Source organism: Gorilla gorilla, chromosome 14 (genome assembly GCF_029281585.2).
Source record: "Gorilla gorilla gorilla isolate KB3781 chromosome 14, NHGRI_mGorGor1-v2.1_pri, whole genome shotgun sequence".
In the NCBI taxonomy this organism is placed as follows: Eukaryota; Metazoa; Chordata; class Mammalia; order Primates; family Hominidae; genus Gorilla; species Gorilla gorilla.
The window spans coordinates 49,520,375-49,538,932 of NC_073238.2; the positions used below are offsets into that span (position 1 = coordinate 49,520,375).

At 33.3% G+C, this 18,558-nt stretch overlaps 1 protein-coding gene across 7 annotated transcripts in view; it reads left to right on the top strand.

Annotated features, from left to right (window-relative positions):
- Window positions 1–18,558, top strand: part of NBEA (neurobeachin) — a 723,498-nt gene that overhangs the window by 270,800 nt on the left and 434,140 nt on the right. The window lies entirely within an intron of this gene.

The window sequence follows — 18,558 nt, forward strand, 5'->3', positions numbered from 1 at the left end:
TTAAATTCACTTCATAATTTTTTGGTTTATAAGTGCTTTTGGTGTTGTAAATGCTTTGTCTACATTTTCCCTGTCTTGCCTTCTGGCTGCTTTATTCTTTGCTTTTTATATTTAGATGTGTAATCCATTTGGAATTTTTTGTGACTAAAATGAGGTAGGAGTAATAGGAATACGAAGATGACCCAGCACCATTTATTTGAAAGACACTTCTTTTCCCTGTGTTCTGTCACTTTTGTCACAAATTAGTTTTTCATATACACTTAATTATGGTTCAGCAAACAGCTCTGCCTCATCTCTTTGACTGTCTTTAAGTCATACCATCTTACTTAGCCTTAGGTTTAATAAATATTGAGTTGAGTAAGATCTTCTTACCCTGTTATTTTTCCTCAAGAAAGTCTGAGCTATTCTTGATGCTTTGCATTTACATTTATATTTAGAATTAGTTTGTCAATATCCATTTTAAAAACAACTTGCTGGGGTTTTCATAAGTAATGGAGTATTTGGATCTATTGCAACTGGGGCTATATAGGTCTCTTTCAATCTGTGACTAACAAACTGTGATTATCATATATTCCTACCATTTCCTTAGGTATTCTTTTTTTTTTAGTAATGATTTTTAGTTTTCTATGTAGAAGTCTTAGATGTTTCTAAATTGATTTATTCTTAGGAATTAAATATTTTGTATATGTTTCTACTTTCCTGAAGTTTTCAGATAAACTTCATTGAAACTATTTGTTTATATTGTTCAAACTCAATAAAAAACACTCATTTTGAGCATACATTTTAATGAGTTTTGATTAGTTTATGCATCCACATAACCACCACCACAATAAAGATGTAGAATATACCCATCACCCCGAAAGTTCTGTGTGCCCTGTTTGTTATTCACTCCTATCTCTGCTCCAGGGAAACCCTGAAGTGCTTTTTAACATTGTGAATTAGATTTGCCTTTTCAAGGTTTTCACATAGATGGAATCGAGAGTACATACTATTTTTGGTGTCTGTCTTCTTTCATTCATCCTAATGATCTGTGATTTATCGATATCTTTTTGTTTATGCGTAGTCTATTCCTTTTTATTGGTAGGTATTATCCCATTATATGGCTATTAATAATCTACTCTTCTTTTCACCTGTTGATAGCCATCTGGGTTTTCCCATTTTGTTGTAGTTATAAATAATGATTCTATGGATATTTGAAAACACGTCTTGGTGTGGACATAAATTTTCATTTCTTATGGCTGAACACTAGGAGAAAAATTGTGGTTGGATAGTGAGTGTATGCTTAACCATTTGAGAAACTGCTGAGCTGTTGTGCAAAGTAGTTGTATCATTTTATATTACTGTCAGCAATGTGTAGTTCTATTTTTTCCATATTCTTGTCAGCACTTGGTATTGTCAGTCTTTTTAAGACTTTATAATGGGTGGGTAACCATATCTCATTTGGTTTTATGTTTTCTTTCCTATTGATTAATGATGGTGAGTATTCTTTTTTGCATATGCTTATGGGCCATTGACATCCCTTGCTATCTTTTGAAATTTTTCTTGAGATATGAGTTCTTTATATATTCTTCGTATATGTCCTTTGTGAGAAACATGCAGTCTAGAATTTTTTGTTCCATTTTGTTGTATATATTTTTATTTTCTTAAAATTGTTATTAACAAAAGTTTCTAATTTGACAGAGGTCATTGTCTCAAATAGTTTCGTCTTTTATGATTTGTGCCATTTGTAAATCATAAGAAATCTTTACCTACCACAAAGTCATGTAGATATTCTACTATATTTTCTTCTAAAATAAAAGTTTTGTAGTTTTATCTTTATTAGGTTTCTGATCTGTTTTGACTTAGTTTTTGTGTCTGTGGTGAGGTAAAGGTTGGGATTTGGCTCTGTCTTTATGTATATTAATGTTTTAGTACCATTCAATTACCTTGGAATTGATTTAAAATCAATTGACCACCTATGTGTAGATCTATTTCTAGACTCCATTCTGTCCCATGAACTATATGTCACTACTGCACTATCTTCCTGTATTGTAGCTTTATATTAAGTTTTGAAAGAGATGATGTAATGTAAGTCCTCTAACTATTATTTTTTGACTTTTCTGGGTTAATTCGCATTTTCATGTAAATTTTAGAAGTGACTTGTCAATTCTAAAGCAACAAAAAAAGAAATTCTGCTGAAATTTTAATTACAACTCTGTTGAACCTTTAAATTTGAGGAGACTCTTCATCATAATACTGAGTATTCAAACTTTTGAAATTGTCATTCATTGGGATCTTTAATTTTTTTCAGCAACTTATTGTAGTTTTCATTGTAAAACTCTTGTACTTATTTTTATGTCTTTTTAAATTTTTATGTTTTTCTAAATTTTCATGTGTTTGATGATATTATATTAGATTTTTTGCTGTAAATTTCCAATTGGGAGTTAGAAGCTGGACAAAAAAGAGTACATAGTGTATGATTCCATTTTTATGAAATTATAGGAAATGCAAATTAATTTATCTTAAAAATAGCAAATCAGTGATTGCCTATGTCAATTTTACCTCAATAAAACTGAAAAAAGGGGATAATTTTGTATTAGTACATTGATTTTTATATATTGATTTTATATTTTATAATCTTGCCACTTTTAGTAAACTTGGTAAGTTGTTTAGAACTTTCTAAACTCACGTAATCGATCTAACACTTTCTGTAGTTTCCTTGTTATTTTCTATGCATGAGATAATGTCACTTGTAGCTTTAGTATTATTTATCCTAAAATGTTTGAGAATTCACCAGTACAGCCATTTCTGCCTGGAATTTTCTTTCTGGGAAAATTTAAATTATAGATTCAGTTTTTTTAATTGATAAATGAGTATCCAGATAGTATATTATTTTTGTATCTGTTTTGTTATTTTTGTCTTCAATGAATTTACCCATCTTATCTAAGTTGTTGGATTTATTGCCATAAATTCTTTGTAATTTTTAAAATTTTATTATTAATATTTTAAAATATAAGCATGATCTCTAATGTTCCCTCTTTCATTTCAGATTTTGTTATTTTGTTTTTTCTCATTTTTTCATTATCAGAATAGCTATTGCTTTTCAATATTATGATTTCCCCCCAGAAATGATACTGTGTTCATTAATGTTTTTAGAGTGTTTTTTTTTCTATTATGTGAATTCTGCTCTTATTACTCCTTTCTATTTACATCACGTTTGCTTGCTTTTTTCTTTCCATATCTTAGAGTGGAAACTGAGATTGAGTGTCTATAAACTGTGGACCATGGGCCAAATCATTCTGCCACCAGCTTTGTACATAAAGTTATTGGAATACAGCCACACTCATTTGCTTACGTATTGCCTATCACTGCTGTCACATTACTGTGACTGAGTTAAATAGTTGGAACAGAGACGATATGGCCTAAAGCTTAAAATATTTACTGTCTTATCCTTTACAGATGTTTCCCAGCCCCTCTCTTGGATCTTTGATTTTAGACCTTTCTTGTTTAATGATATGGTATATGAGCATTTAAAGCCATAACTTTTCCTCCAAGCACAGTTTTACCTGTATTGTACAAATGTATTTTTTATATTCAATTCAATATTTTTTTCTAATTTTCCCTATTTCTTCTTGGATTCATACACTTTACAGAGGTGCATTTTGACATTTATCTTCCTTCACTAAAAATACTGCTATGCAATCCATTCAAATTGTTGCATGAATTAATAGTATGTTCCTTTTTTATTTCTCAGTCATATTCTATGGTATGGATGACAGTTTGTTTAAACATACACCTACTAAAGGACATTTAAGTTTTTTTTCCAGTTTGGGGCTGTTAAAAATAAAGTTACAGTGGACATTTGTTTTTATGTGAACATACATTTTTGTTTCCCTGGGATAAGTACCCAAGAGTGAGATTACTTGCTCTATGGTAAGTATATGATTAGTTTTATAAGAAACTGCAAAACTGTCTTCTAGAGTGGCTTAACCACTTTATGTTTCCACTGGCAATGTGTGAGTGGTCCAGTTTCTCCTCATTGATACCAGCATTTTTTTTAAGCATTCTGATAGGTATGTAGTGATATCTTACTGTGGTCTGAATTTGCATTTTCCTAATGGATAAAGATGCAGAACATCATTTCTTGTGTTTATTTTCCATCAGTATGTCTCCTTCATGAATTGTCTGTTCATGTCTTTTGCCTATTTTTTAATTGGATCACTGTTTAACTTTTGAACTCTGAGAGTTTTTGTTACATTCAAATACAAGTCCTTTTTTAGAAATTTAGTTTGCAAATATTTTATCTTAGACGTGCTCCCTGTTTCATCCTTTTAATGGGTTTTTTAGCAGAGAAAAATTTAAATTTTTTTTAATCTGGCTTGTCAGATTTACCTTCTTATAGTTAAGCTTTTGGTGTCATGTCTAAGAGCTCTTCACCTACCTCTACTTTCCCAAAATTTATATTGTATTTTCTATAAAGTTTTGTGGTTTAAAAGTTGTTTTACTTTTAAGTCTGTGATCTATTTTGAGCTGATGTCTGTGTAAGGTGTGAGGTTTAGGTTGAAGTACACATTTTTGCCTATGAATGTTCATTTGTTCCAGCATCATTTGTTGAAAAGGCTATCCTTGCCCATGAGGCATGTTTTTAAGACCTTTTAAGGCAAATTTAGAGAGGCCTCTATTCTTGGATTGCTTTTGCCACACTTAGAAAGGGTAGACTTGCTAGAATTTCTCCTGAATGCTCAGTGTATTTAATGAGATCTCTCCTTTCTGGCTGGAGGGAATACAGACTATTCCCAGCACTATGCACTCTCAGTGATGTTTGTGTTGCAGCTCCTTCATAATTATTCTTTTCAAAAAATTATTCTATTCTAGCCCTTGGAGCTTTCAGGCTTCACATAAGTAGATTGCTATTCAGCCTAAGACTCAGGTTTTGGGAAATTTTTTTCTTCATAGCTTCCCCCTCTCAGGGACTCTGTTCTGCAAATTCTATTCACCTTGGCCGTTTTGAACTACAGTCTCAGTCGTGTCAACTCAAAAACATTGCAGGACTCAGTATTTGCCGTAATATAGGAAATACCTCCATAAAGGAAACATGGATGATGGGGGAGCTCACCTCATTGGTTTCCCTGTCCTTAGGGTTCATAGTCCTGTACTCCCTGTATTGCCTGAAAATAGTTGTTCCCTGTATTTGTCTAATATTTTTAACTGCTAGCATGGAAGGTAATTTTAGACCATCTTACTTTTTCAAGGCTACAAATGAATTTTATATTCTTATCATGTTGTCAATGATTTCTTTTATAAATTTTAATTCTTTTAATTGTTTCCCTTTCAGTATGTTGACAGAATATCCTGAAATGTTAACTCACTTATTATTCCTAATTATTTTTCTATAGATTGTTTCAAAATGTATATGTATATACATAATTCTGTCATCCATGAATAATGGGGGAGTTTTTTCCCCCATTAAAATCCTTGCACCTTTTAATTTCTTTTTCTTAACTTACAGTGCCACCCAGTACCTCTAATGCAATTTATTATAGTCATGGTTATAGCAGGCATTCTTTTTAAATTCCTCATCTCAGATGAAAAACATTGAACATTTATCATTAACTATGATGCCTCTTACCTATTAATTATATATAATTTTCAATAAATGTTATACATCTCTTATATTTGTAATTAACAAAAACTTGCTATCATGATGTATGTTGAATTTTATCTTATGCTTTTTAAATATACACTAAGATGATCATGTGGTTTTTCTCCTTCTTCTGTTAACATGGTATACTATATTGGTTTCATTTTTAAATGCTAAAAGAATTCTCAATTTCTGTAAGAAATCCAATTTCATTGTAATGTGAAATAGATTTATCTCTTGAAAGCTTCTATAAGATTATTTTTTTATTTATTCCCCTGAAATATTTAGTAAACTTCACAAGCAAAGACACCTAATCCTGGATCTCTTCTTTTAGGAAAGTTTCTTAATTAAAATTTCAATTTAATTAGTTACAGATCTCCCAAAATTTTCTATTTTTTCTGGTGTCAGCTTTGGTAGGTTTCTGCTGGCATAAAGCTTTTCATAATATTATCATGTTATTCTTTTAACATTCATATAATCTGTAGTAATGTCCCTTCTTTTTAATCTTGATATTCTTTATTTAAGCTAGCCAGCTTGTCTGCCTTCCTGCCTTCCTGCCTTCCTGCCTTGCCTGCCTTGCCTTCCTTGCCTTCCTTGCCTTCCTTCCTTTTCTTGATAAGCTCTGGCAGTGATTAATCAGTTTTATTCATATTGCCAAAAAAATTTCTAGAGAGAAGTAACAAGAAACTGTTAAGTTGAAAGTTGTACATTATTTGTTTCCTTAGTGCAGTAGTTTTCTAACATCAGCATGCATCAGAATAACATAGAGGGCTTGTTAACATACAGATTGCTGGATACCTAATTCAGTAGGACTCCAGTAGGGCATGAGAATTTAGGGCACCTCTAACAAGTTTTTAGGTGTGTTAGTCAAGCTTATTTAGAGAAACAGATTAAATAGGATGTTTACATTCATATGAATATACATGCATATACACATGATTTATTATAAAAATTTGGCTCACATGATTATGGAAACTGAAAATTCCCAGTATCTGCAGTTAGTATGCTAAAGACCCAGGAGAACCAATGTGTAGTTCTAATCAAAGTACCAAGGTCGGAGAACCAAGAGAGCCAGTGATACAAGTTCCTATCCAAAAGCTGGCTGGCTCAAGACTGAAGAAGAGCCGATGTTTCCATCTGAGTCCAAAGGCCAAGAAGAGACCAGTACTCCTAGCTCAAACATTCAGGCAGAAGGAGTTTGCTCAACTTTTTTGTTCTATTCATATCTTCAACTGACTAGATGAAGCCTTCTTCCATGAAGGAGAGCAGTCTACTTTACCCAGTCTACCTATTCAAATGTTAATCTTATCAATAAATACCCACACAGTCATACCCAGAGTGCTGTTTAATCAAATATCTGGACACCCAGTAAAATTGACCCATAAAATTAACCACCATGCTAGATCATGCTGATGCTGCTGGTCCAGAAAACACACTTTGAGAAACAGTGTGTAATTGATAATCCTCCACATCGCAGGAGTTGTCCTTCATTTATCGAGGTCCTATTCCCAGACAATGCATGGCCCTTCCTTACTCTAGTTTAACTTAATTTACCCCACATTTTGCAGACATACATGTACATATGTATGCATGTGTGCATGTTCATCTTAAATTCACACCCTGCAAGAAAGTATACTTATTTTATTGGTCAACATCTGTTTTGATTTAGCCAAATGACTATCATTTTTTGTTGCTCATCATTCTTTTCTGAATGTCTGACCTCCACCTAGTATCGTGTTTCTTCTTCTGAAAGAACGCTTCTTAGTATTTGATTTAGTGCAGGTTTGCCTGTCATGAATTTTTAGTTCCTATTTCTCTAAACATCTTGGAAATCCACCTCAATGTTTGAAAGGATATTTTGAACCAACAGAATTCTAGGTTGGCAATTATTTTCTTATAGTGCTTTGAAAATATCATTTTATTGTCTTTTGGCTTTTTTCATTCTGTGTTTTATTTATTTATTTTATAGGTGAATTCCTAGTCATATTGTTTCTGTTCTCCACTCCAACCCACCTGATGTGTGTTTTAAAGGTGTTCTGTGTTTTGGGAGTTGATAAGTTTTACTATGATGTTTTCAGGCGCTGTGGATTTTCTTTGTATTTATCCTGCTTAAGATTTGTAGAGTTTTTCAAATCTGAAGTTTAATCACTTTCATTCAATTTTGAAACTTCCTAGCCATTACCTCTTCAGGTATTGCTTCTGACCCATTTTATCCTTCTGGTAGAGCTTATCTTACATAAAAATTAGACTTTTTAAAAATACATTTTTTACCTGTCTATATCCTTTCCTCCACCCCTATTTCTCTCTCAGTGATTTTGAGTATTTTCTTTTAACCTATAGTCTACTTTACTAATTATCTCTTTAGCTGTGTCAAGTCTTTGTTTTCTTTTTTTTGAGACAGAGTCTCACTCTGTCACCCAGGGTGGAGTGCAGTGGCGCGATCTCGGCTCACTGCAAGCTCCGCCTCCTGGGTTCACGCCATTCTCCTGCCTCAGCCTCCCAAGTAGCTGGGACTACAGGCGCCCGCCACCACGCCCAGCTAATTTTTTGTATTTTTAGTAGAGACGGGGTTTCACCGTGTTAGCCAGGATGGTCTCGATCTCCTGACCTCGTGATCCACCCGCCTGGGCCTCCCAAAGTGCTGGGATTACAGGCGTGAGCCACCGCGCCCAGCCAGCTGTGTCAAGTCTTCTCAGTTCTTAATTTCAAGTTTTATAAGTACTCAAATTTCCATTTGACTTTTGTAGTTTAATATTATCTTCCAGCTGGGCGTGGTGGCTCACGACTGTAATCCCAGCATTTTGGGAGGCCGAGGTGGGCAGATCACAAAGTCAGGAGTTCGAGACCAGCCTGACCTTCATAGTGAAACCCCATCTCTATTAAAAATACAAAAATTAGCTGGGCATAGCGGTGGGTGCCTGTAATCCCAGCTACTTGGGAGGCTGAGGCAGAAGAATTGTTTGAACCCAGGAGGCCGAGGTTGCAGTGAGCTGAGATTGTGCCATTGCACTCCAGCCTGGCGACAGAGTGAGACACTATCTCAAAAACAAAACAAAACAAAACAAAAAAAACTTCCAATTGTCTATCTTATCCAATTGTTTATCTTGGTCTTTAATTTCCTTGAATGTAAATATAGTTACCCTAAAGTCTTTGATTATTTATCAGAGCTACCTCTGTCATCTTGTGTTACCTTTGGTATTCAGTAATATCTTCCTGTCTACTTATATTTCTTTTCCTGTTATTATTATGTGAAAAACCTATGTAGTATCTGAAAGATTATAAACATAATATGAAAGTACAAAGTGGTGTTTTCTTCCAGAAAAAAATGTATTTTTTTCTAGTAAGCATTAGCAATCCTAAAGGACCTTAATGAAGTCAAGGTTAGAGGGCCAGTCTTTTTTCGATTCACCAGTTCTTTAAAGTGTAGTTCTATAGGATCTCAACCTATAGAATCATAAATCAGATAAACCTATAGAACCTCACATCATAAGGGTTTTTCTAAGGTTTTTTCCTCTTTAGTAGGCTCTGAGCTCCAAAAATTTTGTTCAATTTCAATCATTCAGTTGCTTCTACCAAAACATGTCCACGGGAGAAGAGCGGTCCAGAAACCAAAATCATCTTAAGAGTTTCTTCTTCAGGATCATGGTCAAATAAGTGACTTCTGTCTTAACTCTCCATTTCCCTCAGAGAAGTGTTTTTGGTTTTGTCCAGCTTTTTTAGTTGTTCTCAGCAGGAGAATTTGCCTATTACTAAAGGTAGAAATCCACATTATTTTTATATAGTTATTGTGTTTATGATCATATATTAGATGGAGTGTAAATGTTAAAATGGCTTGGTTTTTTTTAATCACTGATTTCAGCTGGATTATGTCAGATTCATTCCTTCTGATCCTTAATTATATAATAGAAAAATGTGTAACTTTTTGGTAATTTTTAAGTTGTATAAAGTTCATCCAATTAAACCTTTTCAACTCCTTACATGACTTTCTTTATTTTAATGAAGGGTTTTGATGGTAATTTTTTCCTTTCTTTAAACTTGTCTATATTTTTATACTTAAAGCAGTTCTGCTTTTTAAAAAAATCAAACTGACAATTTTTATATTTTAATTGGTATTTCTACATCATTTGCATTCAGTATAATCACTGACATGATTGTATTGATATCTACCAATTTGGTAATTGTTTTAGAATAAATTGTTACTTTCCATCTGTACTTTATTTTCTTTTTCTTCTTTTATATCCTCTGTTGGGTTAATGGAGTATTTTTTTTATTATTTCATTTTCTCTCCAATATTGTCTTATTGTAGACAATATTTCAAACATTTTTAAAATGCTTAAAATAAAAGACAACTTTTTAAACATTTTAGGGGCTTCTCTACGACTTACAATATAAATCTTTAAATTATCAGTCAGTTTTTAATATTATTACAAAGTTTCATGTGTTAATAAAGATGCTTGTGACAGTTTACTCCTAATTCCTCTTTCACATCCTTAGTGTTAATGTTGTCATACATTTTACTTTTATATATCTTACGAAGAAACAGTAGGCTGGGCATGGTGGCTCACGCCTGTAATTCCAGCACTTGGGGAGGCCGAGGCGGGTGAATCACCTGAGGTCAGGAATTTGAGAGTACTAGCCTGGCCAACATGCTGAAACCGCATCTCTACTAAAAATACAGAATTATCTGGGTGTGGTGGCATGTGCCTGTAATCCCAGCTACTCCGGAGTCTGAGGCAGGAGAATCGCTTAGAACCCGGGAGGCAGAGGTTACAGTGAGCTGAGACTGTGCCACTGCACTCTAGCCTGGGCGACAGAGTGTGACTCTGTCTTGAAAAAGAAAAAGAAAATAAACAGTACACTGCTATTTTGCTCTAGACAGTGAATTTTATTTTAGAGCAATTAAAAATAAATGCATTTTATAGATTTATCTTTTCTAGTACTCTTGTTTGTATAAATCTGTTTTTGTCTGGTATATTCCTTATACTTGAACTACATTTAAAAGTATTCGTAGTACAAAGTCAGCTACATGAATTACCTCCGTTTTTGTTGTCTAAAAAGGTCTTTATTTTACCATCTTTTTCTAAAGAATTTTTTGGCTACATATAAAATTGTGGACTTACATAATTTTAAAATGGCTTTGAAAGGGATTTCATCTCATTTCTTCTGGCTTGCACAGATTCTAATGAGAATGTCATTCTTTGTTCCTCTTTATGGAATGTGTCTTTATTCTCTGAATGCCTTCTTCAGATTTTCTCTTTATATTTGAATTTCAGCAGTGTATTATGTTACATATTTTTTTACTTATTTACTAAAATTCTAGTTGATGTTTTCTGGGCTTCTTGTATCTGTAGTTTTATGACTTTATTGTTTTTGGAAAATTCTCACTCAATATCTCTTAACATATTTCTTCTGCTCTGGTATGTCTCTGAGTTAATTTTCTATTGCTAGAAAAACACGTTGCCACAAATTTGGCAAATTTCTTCTTTACAGTTTCTTACTTTTGCTGAAAATTTCCATCTGTTTATGTATGTTGTCTGCCTTTTCAGCTATTAACTCTTGACATGTTAATCACAGTTATTTTAAATTATTTTATAGTTCCAACATAGGGTTCATCTGTGATTTTGATTCTATGGGTTTTTCTCTGGCTTTTTTTGTTTGTTTGTTTCTTCATGTGTAAAGTAATTTTTAGTTGAAAACTGGACATCATGTATAGGATAGTAGTTCCTGACAGTCGTATTTGTGCTCTGAATGGGTCTGCCTCTCCTTATGCTAAGCCTTTTGTGAGAGGGGTTGAGTCATTTTAGTCTGGAATTGAGCAGGGTTTATGTTTTCTTGTTGTTTTTGTTACTCTCTGTGTACCACGGACTTTAAATTTCTCTACTTTTACTTTGTGTTTAGTTAGGTGCTAGTTTTTTCAGAGTGTCTTACTCACTATTTCTGTTCTACCCTGTTCTGATTCAGAGAGGTTCTCTACACTATGTAGTCCCTTCTGCAATAGTAGACTACTGTTATCTGTTACTGGGTGCTTGCAAGCCTGGTGTTCAAGGGTTCTCTTTTGTCCTGGTCTAGACTCCGTTTTAGTCAAGTGCTGTCCTGGATCTTGAAGGTAGGGCTTTTTCAGTGATTTTATGTATTTCTACATGATTGGGGATCTCTAAATTTCAGGACTCAGAACGTTTCCCTTCCCCTCCCTCAGAGTAGAGGGTTTTTTATGTTCCTTTCCTCCAGCTGCAACAGGCCTCCTACTGTGCCCCAAAAGTGACAGGAGTTGTTGTCTTTCTCTCAAATGCATAAGGCTTCCATTCTGTAGAGGAGATAGGAAGAAGGATCTAGGCAGAACTTTGTATCTTTTCTGCAACAATTAATTCTCCCTCCTTTAACCTGGAGCAATGAAGGAAGTTTTCTGCAGTCTTCCATGCTGCCTCCAATTTTTCTCCTGAATACTGGTTAGGTTTGAATGGAAGAGGCTGGGCATCGTTGCAAACACCCCTTGTGTCTATAGCTCTGGGGGTTTTATTCTCTTATAGTTCACACATGGACTTCAGAAATTTATTTAAAAAATTCAGCTGATTTTCTTCTTGCCAGCTTAATGTGGTGCCCAGTGCTGCTGCTTCCTGTTCTCTGCCTCAGGTTAGCAAGTTCATGCATCCTAAGTCTTCTTGGAGTTCCTATCCTCAGATTTCAAGCTGTTTGGTTGCCTAGCAACCTCAGCTCTCTGATGAGGCCTAACAAAGTTATAATTCTTTAGATTATCTGGCTTTTTCTTGTGATTTTTGTGGGAATGACTCTAGTTTTCTACATCTGAAATAGAAGTCCTCTATTTAATTTTAAAAGTTCAAATTCTTAGTTGATTTTTCAATTTATATATTCAAAAATATTATATTTTACTAAATACTACACTACAAAACGCTCATTAACTGCTATTCCAGAAAACAAATTCTTTCGGTGCTTTACTGGGGAATATTCTTGATAACACCACCTGTAAATAAGTGGCAGTGGAAGATTGGTCTGAAGGAAAAGTGATGCAATTGTAAGAGATATTCCAGGCCACTCCATGGGAAAGCTCTGAAATTGGAATGGCTCCAGAGGTGTCCTCAATTGGGTCAAAGGAGCTGGGGTTTTTAATTTTTCTTCTAATTGACCATTGTTTGAATTCACACTGCTCCTAATGAGGGGGCTTAACCTTGGGTGAAGCAGCTCCCTTCTAGGGAGGGATTCAGCTGTGAGCCATCACCCCACAGTTCTCCTCAGAACTCTCCAGGGAAAGAATGTCTCTATCCTAAAAGAGGATCTTGGATCTTGGTGAGACACCACAGCTCCTACTACATTAAAATATTTTTTTAAATATACGAAATATTTTATTTAGGAGCATAAATGTTATTATTACAATTTTCCTGTCAAATATTTAAGATACAATTAGCCTTACCCTTTTTATCACTAGATTTGTTGTTTGGTTTTAGTTAGACTTACATTCTTGAGTTTATGTTTTTATTTCACTGTAGTTAATTTTTGTGTCATTTAATTTAAGTGATTGACTGGAAACAAGGAATTTTTCTATATCAGTTTTTTTTTTGTTTTTTTTTGTTTGTTTGTTTGTTTGTTTTTTTACTTTCGTAATTAGCGCACTCCGAAAAACTTTTCTAAGTTGGGGGTGTCTAAGGGCATCCCCAAAAAAGCATTACATAATGTCTATTCACAGATGCGATCATGGCACACAACAGCTCTGAATTCCTGGGCTCAAGTAATTTTCCTGCCTCAGCTTCCCAAGTTGTTGGGACTAGAGGTTTGCATCATCATGCTCACGTAGGCATTACACATCTTAAAACTTGAAAAATGTTTACTTGGAATTTTGTTTATGATATAAAGCAGTAAACTTTTTACTTACAAAAATATTCTATTTAGCTTCAATTTCTTAGTCTTCTATAGCTTTATCTACTTTTTTAACCTTTTCATCATGCACTTGAAAATAATTCTGTTTAGGAGTAATGAAGACAAAATGCCAGTTTTAAATTTATAAGATCACAGGGAAGTAAAATAAGTAAGCATTTTTTTTTCAATATCATGTTTTCCGTAGTGGCCACAACCTTAGAAGGCTGTAACTTAATAAAATTGTCAGTAGGTAATTATGTCACAGGTTTGCAGATCTAGGATACATTTACTCATCAGCTATTTTAGTATGTTAAATTATATTTAATATTAGAAATTTAGTGACAACAGACACAGTATTTGAATTGTGTCAATTCCTAGTCATAATATATAGCTGATAAGAATTTAACTTTACAATGTGTGGTTATTCTATCATTAATACTCTCTTAATCTTGTCTTTTCATCTGTGTTTACCTAAACCCAATCAGTTCACTTACCGATGCCTACATTTCATTTACATAGGAGCATTCAATTAATAAAAATCTACTATAGAATTCACTAATATAATAATTTCTTTTATGTCTGAGTAAATCTTTTAGGTACAATACTTAAGGGTATGTAATTATTTCTTTTTGTTCTATGTTTTCTTATTATAACTACCTATTTTATATGATTTAAGAAATGAATTAGGAAATTTAAGCACTCTAATCTTTCAAATCGAATTGTTGTTTATTATATTTGTGACATTGTGCTAAGTACCTAGGAGAATACAAAAAGTAAATAAAATCAAAAAGTAAGTAAAAATGACTTTATGAAGTAGCACAAACATAAGGGAGTTTGTTAAAATAGAATACACAATGTATGTAGGGCCCTAAATAAGAATAGAATTATTATATTTTTCTAGAATTCTAAAACATATAACATTAAGAAAAGATCACTTTGTTATGAACTATGTTTATAAGGGGATTCATTTAGATGACAGGAGAGAAAAATCTTCTTTTTTTTTTACTGATTTGTGTACTTAAAATTACCATGGCTTTGGATATTTCTTGAGGCCAGTTACATTTGGCAAGATTTGATAATAATTAAGCCATGTGTTTTCATACATTATTTTTCCCATGGATTAATTATATTTTTATTCATATGAATTTCTTAGAATTAACTGTGAATGAGGCTTCCTTAATACAGGTAAAAGCCAATACATGATTGCAGTTTTTAAAAACCATAATTGTAAGCTTTTGTGTTTTAAGTCATATTGTTTTAATCCAATCATTGGAGCTATAGAATTTCATCTAAAGCCTTATTATTTCCTTTGAATATTTTGTTTTGAGTTGGTAATTTTGTTAGAGTGGTTTATAATTTCTCAAGTTTCAACAAGAATTTTCTTCATGGAAATAAGTAATTCTCTTTTTTTTTATTTGTGTAAATTTAAGGGATACAAGTGCAATTTTGTTTTGTGGATATATTGCGTAGTGGTGAAGTCTGGGCTTTTAGCGTATTCATCACCTGAATAATGTACATGATACCCATTAAGTAATTTCTTACCTCTCACTCCCACCTTCCACCCTCCAACCTTTCCAAGTCACCAGCCTCCAGTGTCTATCATTCCATATTCTATGTCCATGTGTATACATCATTTAGCGCCCACTTATAAGTGAGAACATGTGGTATTCGCCTTTCTGTTTGAGTTACTTCCCTTAAGATAATGGCCTCCTGTTCCAGTAGTTTAATTCTTTTTCTTAAGAGTTTATACTTACTATTAAGAAAAATAGCCAAATTCAAAATAGTCATCAATCAAGCATCTTAAACACATCATTAGTGTGACTTAAGGGGAAAAAATAGACTGGGGAGAATAGAATGAGTGGCTTGAAATTGTATGCTTTTCAAACCACACTTGATAAAGTCTGTGGTTAGAGCCCAAGAACTTAACCAAATATTAAGTTATTAGAGTATAAGATTATAAAACTCACTCAGACTGTGCAGGGCAGATTCCCCTACATAGGGAAATACACCTTTGTATTACTTCTGTGCATAAAATGTCTTAGACTAAATGAATAGTTTTTGTTTTTGTTTTCTGTGGCAAAATAGGGGTCTTGCTCTGTTACCCAGGCTAGAGTGTAGTGGCATGATCATAGCTCACTGCAGCCTTGACCTCCTGGGCTCAAGCTATCCTCTTGCCTCAACCTCTTGAGTAGCTAGGATCACAGGCGCCCACCACCACACCTGGCTAATTTTTTAATTTTTTGGTAGAGACAGGGTCTCACCATGTTGCTAGGCTGGTCTTGAACTCCTGGGCTCAAGCCATTCTCCTTCTTCAGTCTTCCAAAGCGCTGGAATTAATAGGTGCGAGCCACCATGCCCAGCCTAAATGAATGTTTTTGAATAAATGAAAGTAAACTTTCAGAGAAAACTCAAAAATCACTCTTTAGAATTTTCCCCTTAAGTCAGTATATTATGCCAGTTTTTCTTACAAAATAATTTGCTGAAGAATACCTGGTTTTATTCTGGTGACTATATGTTCTTTGTATTTTTATTTTAAGGAGAAAGCTTTATTTATTTTTATAGGACTTAAGGGCATGGGCTTTTCTCACATTAACATAGCTTTTAATTTATTTTTTTACATATTAACAGATAGCTGTCTCATATGTGTCTTGGAATTGGGGAAAAGGAGTTTTACATTGTGTGTTTCTTTGAGATGAGAATGGAAATAACAAAATGACAATATAGCCACAATATGTCTTTTTTGGTATTTTTTGTAATTAATCCTTATTTTCAGGTGATAAAGGAGGTTCTTAGGCTGAAGTTTATGTTTGTACCATTTTCTTTCAGAATTTAAATTGTGTAACAACAAAGCTAATTTATACAGCATTTACAACCTTCTTTGGAATACATTGTGGGGAATCTGTAAAAAGCAACAACAACAAAAACTTTCTTCACTATGAAAAATTAGGATGAAGTTTTTCCATTTAGAATATTTTGCTGTTGTAATTCCAGCAGAATTATTTGATAATGGTTTATATACATAAAACTTCTAATCTCTTGCTGAGTAAAATATTATATTCTTTGCCCCCTATTAGAAAATTAAAATTCTCATTGCAGGATGATACGTAAGACCAACATTTACTATTCTAATACATTTTATAAGAAAATATTTGCAAAAAAATCTTAATAGGGATTCACTTTCTGAGAAATATCTGTTTTTATCTATTCCCCTTTAGTCAAGATAATCGATAATAATGTATATTTATACATACTTACAGAAGTAATCAGTTGCTCGGATTAATTGAAGTTCTATTTTGTATTTAACTTAATCACCAGTAACAGTATTTTTGTAATTCTGAAGCCTCTAAATCACACCGAAATCTGTAAAATAGGGGAGAAAGTTCTCAAACTGGGATAAAAAATGTTCCTGGCTTTAACTCAATAATAGTACATTAAATCCAATAGCTATGATGCAACCCCGCATTAATCAATGATTTTTATAATTTTACTCTCACTTATTAATCTTAAATAAAAATAAATAATCATACTTCATTTAGAATTGAGCATCAGAAACTATTATATCTAGATTTTTCTCCTTTTAATAAACTCATTCTTACCATTCTTACCATTTCTTAGTAGAGGGAATTAGTTTAGCTGGGAAGAGCTGTAGGACATGATTCTAGAGATTTGAAGGAATTAATGAAATTGTAGATTCAAAAAAGAATCTCTTTGTATTCACTAACAGATAACTTACTGTGATTATGCTTATTCAGTGACTTCAGGTAGCCTTTCTTTTGCTTGCTTCTTTGTTAATTCTTTCTAGTAGTAAATACTCTCATTAAAACAGTCATTCTCAAAGTGTGTTTCCTGGATCAGCAGCATCAACACCACTGACTGAGAATTTGTACTTCTAACAAATGCTCGCCGTACACACAGACCTGCTGAATCAGAAACTAGGGTGGGGCTCAGCAGTCTGGTTAAACAGACTCTCCAGATGATTCTGATCCACATTAAAGCTTGAGAACCAGTGTCTTCAGGAGGTCCTTGCTTTAGGAATTACAGAGTAGGGGAGACTATTGAAATCTCTTAATTTCAGTAAGTCTGCCAAATCCCCTTCAAATCCCTTTTTCTTACGGAAAAATGTTCCTCCAGAATTTTCTAAATATATGTGGCAGTGATCAAACTTGAGTTTTCTCCATGCTTTCTCCTTTCTCTAGAGCTGTTGACACAGGTAAGAGGAGACAGAGTTAAACAGAAGTGCTGATGGTGATACTTAGAGTGCGCAAAGATTTGAAACTTGGCTGTTTCCAATTTAGGGAAGAAGTCATCCGATATTATTCTCTAATGGCTATTTAATTGCTTAAAAAATTTAAAAAGAGGCCATAGTTTAGTTTTAAACCTTAGAAATATATTGCAAATTATTTTATGGTTAATTACTTTTTTTCATTTATAAATTTTTGCCTCATGTGTAACAAAATGTTACCTGGTATTGTGGCAGAACTTGTATTATTTTGTAACATTGTTTAATTGCTAACTGTACATATCTTCTGTGTAGAAGAATGTGTGCTCATCTAATATATTGACTTTGGTTTGTTTAATGTATCAGAATCACATTTTGTGAGTGTAAATATGGGTGTGTTCAAAGTAGAGTCAAAAAAGTGAACATTATTGACCTCTCACTGTGTGCTGGGTGCTTTTCTGTGCACTTTATATCCCTTAGCTTATTTAATCCTCACTGGGTAGGTACTGCAATCATCTTCATTTTGCAGACATAGAAAGCCTAATGTGCCTAAGGTCACCTAGCTAGTATATGATAGAGCCAGGATTCTAGTCTAAGCAGTCTTACTCCAAAGCACTTTTATCTAAGACAGATAAATCTGTTACTATGTTATTCATTTGTCTAAGCAGAAATATTTTCCTCCTCCCCATTTTTTACTTTTACATGTACCAAAGTATTTTTAAGAATGTCAAATAGTGCTTATGTATGGCTATTAACTTAAAATTCAACAGTGAACTATATAGTAATACAGCAGTTTGTAAAGAAAAGTAAATAGGCTTATGAAATGGAAAATGCCTACTTTGGCAAAGCA